We start from the raw sequence: 5741 nt of genomic DNA on the forward strand, positions 1-5741 counted from the left end.
AAAAAAAAAAAAAGAGTCCTCTGTCTCCTTATTCCATTATGGCTGTTGATAATAAATATTATCAATCATTATTCCATGGGTTATAATTAATTTCTGCCCTTACTATTTTATTTATTTTAATTTTTATGAGTCTGAGTCTCACTCTGTCACCCAGGCTGGAGTGCAGTGGTACAATCATAGCTACCGCACTCCACCTCCACTTGCTAGGCTCAGGTGATCCTTCCCCTAGCCTTCCAAGTAGCTGGGACTATACAAGAGGGCACCACCATCTCTGACTACTGTTTTGGATTTATTGTAGAGACAAGGCCTTGCCATGTTGCCCAGGCTGGTCTTGAACTGCTGAGCTCAGACAATCTTCCTGCCTCAGCCTCCCAAAGTGTTGGGGTGACAGGAATGAGCCATTACACCCAGCTGTCCTTATTTATTCTAATGCTTATACTATCCCCCTTTTAATCAGTGGGAGCCCCTTTAATCTGACTTCCATATTCTTCTGACATGAATTTTTTTTCATCACTGTCTTATTTCCTGGCACAACAAAAATGTTTCAGGCTTATCTTGCCCCTTCCTGCCCCAGTCTTGAAATCATGTCTTCAAGGAGCTCTGATTCCTTTTAGCAGAGAATAGTGTTTAGAAAATGCAATCTAGGCACCAGGCATGTTCATGGCTACTGGGGATGTTCAGTACTTTCAAAATTTAAACCAAGAGCCGGGTACGGTGGCTTATACTTGTAATACCACCACTTTGAGAGGCTGAGGTGAGAGGATGGTCTGAGTCCAAGGGTTCGAGACCAGCTTGGGCAACTTGGTGAGACCTTGTCTCTACAATAAATCAAAAAAATTAGCCAGGTATGGTGTTGTGCACCTGTAGTTCTGGCTACTTGGAAGGCTGAGGCAGAAGGATTGCCTGAGCCCAGCAGGTCAAGGCTGTGGTGACTGTGAGTGTGCCACTGCACTCTAGCCTGGGCGACAGTGTGAGACTCGGACTCAAAAAAAAAAAAAAAAATTAGCCGGGTGTAGTGGTGCGCACCCGTGGTTCCAGCTATTGGAAGGCTGAGGTGAAAGGACCACCTGAGCCCTAAACGTGCCACTGCACTCCAGCCTGGGCAGCAGAGTGAGACTCTAACTCAAAAAAATAAAAAATAACCCCAGGCGCAGTGGCTCATGCCTATAATCCCGCGCCTTTGGGAGGCTGAGGTGAGAGAATTGCCTGAGCCCACGGGTTCGAGACCAGCCTGAGCAACTTGGCGAGACCTCATCTCTACAATAAGTCAAAAAATTAGCCGGGCTTGGTGGCACATGCCTGTGGTTCCAGCTATTTGGAAGGCTGAGGCAGAAGGATCACCTGAGCCCAGCAGGTCGAGGCTGCAGTGGCTAGGAGTGTGCCACTGCCCTCCAGCCTGGGTAACAGAGTGAGACTCCTACTAAAATAATAATAATAATTAATAATAATAATAAATAATAAAATGTTAAGTGGAGGAAGCTTGAAGGTTGTGTTCTGTGTTTTAAGACATCAATGTTTCTACAATCTCTGATTTAGTGTTAGCATTACACGTTTCATTGGATTATGGCTCTTGGAGTTGAAAAGCACAAGTGCTGATCTGGTATAACCTTGACCTTCAGGTAACTTCCCAACCTGTATTTTACAGGTAAGTAGGCAGTGGCGGCTAGGCAAAGCCTTGACAAGGTCACAAAAGCATCCATCTCTTAAGCAGAAGATACATTTTATTCCAAAGAGGAAAATCACTTGTTTACACAAATCGTTTCTTTAGTTTTACCCAAATAAATACAATACTTCTATGCTTTCTTTTCTAGACGAACACTGTCACCTCTTGAGATCCAGTTTCCACATGTTAGTGGGACCCAGTCAGTCTGATGGCCTCATTTTGAAAATATTCCTGGAGTCCATTTTTAGCAAATTATCTGGTGCCAACATAATTAGCTTGCACATTTCCTTAATTTGTAGCCTGGTATTTTTAGCGTTTCCTATAACAATGTACATTTTAAAGTTAGCTCGGGATTTGGGTGTTTTTAATGTCAACTGGGGTGGTTTTGGTGCTGTTCTTATCTGCCAGTGTAGACAGACTTGAGAACTGTGTACACCAGATATAAACTCTAGGATTTTATTTAGGGGAAGATTTTATACTATGAATTCAATGTCTTTATTAGATAAAGGTTATTCAGGACAATTTTTTCTTGAGTAAACTTTGGTAGTTTTTTTTTTTTTTTTTTTTTTTTTTTTTTTTTTTTTGAGTTGGAGTCTCACTCTGTCACCCAGACTGGAGTGCAGTGGCCGCTCCCGGCCACCGCAGCCTCGACCTGCTGGGCTCCGGCAATCCTTCCGCCTCAGCCTTCCAAGTAGCTGGAACTATAGGCGCGCACTACCACGCCCGGCTAAGTTTTGATTTACTGTAGAGATGAGGTCTCACCAAGTTGCCCAGGCGGGTCTCAAACCCTCAGGCTCAGGCAATCCACTCACCTCAGCCTCCCAAAGGCGCAGGAGGCGCGGGATTACAGGCTGAGCCACTGAGCCCGGCTGGTAGTTTTTGTCTTTAAGAAATTTGTCTTTGTGACCCATCTGGGCAATTTGAATAAATCAAAAATTAGCAGGGCGTGGTAGTACGTGCCTGTAGTTCTGGCTACTTGGAAGGCTGAGGCAGATGGATTGCCAAAGCCCAGCAGGTCAAGGCTGTGGTGGCTGAGAGCGTGCCACTGCACTCCAGTCTGGGTGATGGAGTGAGAGACTCCAACTCAAAAAAAAAAAAAAAAAAAGAATGAAAAAAAGAAAATTAGATGGGCATGGTAGCCTGCACTTTTAGTTGCATCTGCTCAGGAGTCTGAGGCAGGTGTATTGCATGAGCCCAGAAGGTTGAGGCTGTAGTGAGCTATGCACTGCACTCCAGTCTGGGCAACATAGTGAGACCATGACTAAAATATAAATATATGGCTGGGCTCGGTGGCTCAGCCTGTAATCCCAGCACTTTGGGAGACTGAGGCGAGTGGATTGCCTGAACCCATGGGTTCGAGACCAACCCGGGCAACATGGCGAGACCTTATCTCTACAATAAATAAAAAATTAGCCGGGTGTGGTAGTGTGCACCTATAGTTCCAGCTACTTGGAAGGCTGAGGTGGAAGGATCCCCAGAGACCAGCAGGTTGAGGCTGCAGTAACTGGGAGTGTGCCACTGTACACCAGTCTGGATGACAGAGTGATTCCAACTAAAAAAATATATATATATATACACACACACACACATACACACACATATACATACATACATTAGTCTATTTCATCTAAATTGTAGAGTTTATTGACATAAACTTGTTTCATTATTATCATTTTAGTATCTGTAGAATCTGTAGTATTGTCACCTTTCTCATTCCTAACATTGATGATTGTGTCTTCTCTCTTTTTTCCCATCCATTTTAATGAGAGGTTTTTTTGCTGTGATAGTTGATTTTATGGTTAACTTACCTGAGCTAGATCACTGGTAAAACATTATTTCTGGGTGTGTCTGGGAGGTTCTGGAAGAGATTAGCATTTGAATCAGCAGACTGAGTAAAAATCTAGCCTAATCAATGTGGGCAGGCATTATGCAATCACTGAGGGATCCTAGAACAAAAAGGTGGAGGAAAGACAAATTCTGTCTTCTCTGGCCCTCAGACATTAGAGCTCCTGGCTCTCAGGCATAATCTCTGAGATTATGCCATTCCCTGCCCTAGTTCTCAGGCTTTTGGCCTTGGACTGGGAGTTCAACCATTGGCTGTCCTGGATCTCATGCCCTTAGACTCTGAATCACACCACTGGCTTTCCTGATTCTCCAGCTTGCAAATGGCATGTCATGGAAAAATTTTTTTTTTAATTGGAATCTCACTTTGTTGCCCAGGCTGGAGTGCAGTGGCACGCTCATGGCCACCACAGCCTTGACCTGCTGGGCTCAGGCAATCCTTCTGCCTCAGCACCTCAGCCTTCTAAGTAGCTGGAACTACAGGCATATGCCACCAGGCCCAGCTAATTTTTTGATTTATTATAGAGATGAGGTCTTGCTATGTTGCCCAGGCTGGTCTTGATCCCTTGGGCTCAGGCAATCCTCTTGCCTCTGCATCCCAATGTGCTGGGATTACAGGTGTGAGCCATCGTGCCCAGCTGTTTAAATTTTTTAAAAGTAATCCATACAACTCAACATATTAACAGACTAAAAAATAAAAACTGGGCCACTGCCTTGCTAGAGTCTGGTGTGGCCATGTGGTCTTTGAGCCATGGCTGTCACCATGTTTCCTGGTTTTGACCCCCTCCCCCACCATGGGGAGGTGAATCTTCTCTCTCCTCTTTCTCTCTCAAAGTGACTTTTAAATAAACTTTTCTTTCTTAAAAAAAAAAACAACAAAAAAAACTGTATTATCACCACATTAGATGAAGAAAGACCTTTGATAAAATTCAATATCCATTCTTGATATCTTAATCCCCCATTAGACTGAAAATCTCTAATCCAAAAATCCAAAATCTGAAATGCTCTGTAATACAAAACTTTTTTTTCCTTATAATACCCAGACTGAGCCGGGCTCGGTGGCTCAGCCTGTAATTCCGCGCCTTGGGAGGCTGAGATGAGTGGATTGCCTGAGCCCGCGGGTTCGAGACCCGCCTCGGCAACTTGGTGAGACTTTATCTCTACAATAAATCAAAAAATTAGCCGGGCGTGATAGCACACATGCCTGTAGTTCCAGCTACTTGGAAGGCTGAGGCGGGAGGATCACTGGAGCCCAGTAGGTCGAGGCTGTGGTGGCTGGGAGCGGCCACTGCACTTCAGTCTGGGCGTTAGAGTGAGACTCCAATTGAAAATAATAATAATAATAATAATACCCAGACTGATCTTAAACCCTGAAATGTTTTGAGTGGTGGCATAGCACTCAAAAGAAATGCTCATAGGAGAATTTTGGATTTTGGGTTTTCTTATTACGGTTGTTGAACCAGTAAGTATAAGGCAAATATTCCAAAATAAAAAAATCAGAAATCTGAAACACTTCTGATCCCAAGCATATTGAATAAGAGATACTCAACCTGTAAAAACATTCAGCAGACTAGGAATAGAAGGTGTAAAGAATTTGGCCTTGCCCAAGGAAAGACCTGATCTTTCCTGGGAGGTAACCTCTAAACCCTTGGAATTTATCAAGTGATAGGATTATCTTTATTATTCATGGTGGTTCATCATGATATCAGCCTGACCTCCGTGGACAGGGTAGAGTGTTAGGGAACTGAGCTCAACTACAGGGGCAATCAATCATGCCTTTATAATGAAGCACCAAAAAGAAAGAAAGAAAGAAAGAAAACTCTGGACGCTGAAGCTTGGGTGGGCTTCCTAGATTTGCAATGCTCCCTTTCTTTTTTTGGAGAAAGTAGATTTATTAAGAGGACAGAAAAGCTCTCACAGTGGGAGGGGACTCAAAGGGATTGCCCTCTGTGTTTCACACATACCAGTGCTAAGAGGGTAACATTTCCTGATGAAAATGGAAGCTTTGTATTTGGAACCCTCCTAGACTTTGCTCTGTGTGCCTCTTCCCATGGGTGACTTTATTTTTTTAAATTTTTTTTAAATTTTTGAATTGGAGTCTCACTCTGTCGCCCAGACTGGAGTGCAGTGGCCGCTCCTGCCCACCACAGCCTTGACTTGCTGGGCTCCGGCGATCCTTCCGCCTCAACCTTCCGAGTAGCCGGAATTACAGGTGCGCGCTACCACGCCTGGCTAA

The sequence above is a fragment of the Carlito syrichta genome, unplaced genomic scaffold (genome assembly GCF_000164805.1).
Source record: "Carlito syrichta isolate Samal-C Ts95f unplaced genomic scaffold, Tarsius_syrichta-2.0.1 Scaffold309471, whole genome shotgun sequence".
Taxonomy (NCBI): domain Eukaryota; kingdom Metazoa; phylum Chordata; class Mammalia; order Primates; family Tarsiidae; genus Carlito; species Carlito syrichta.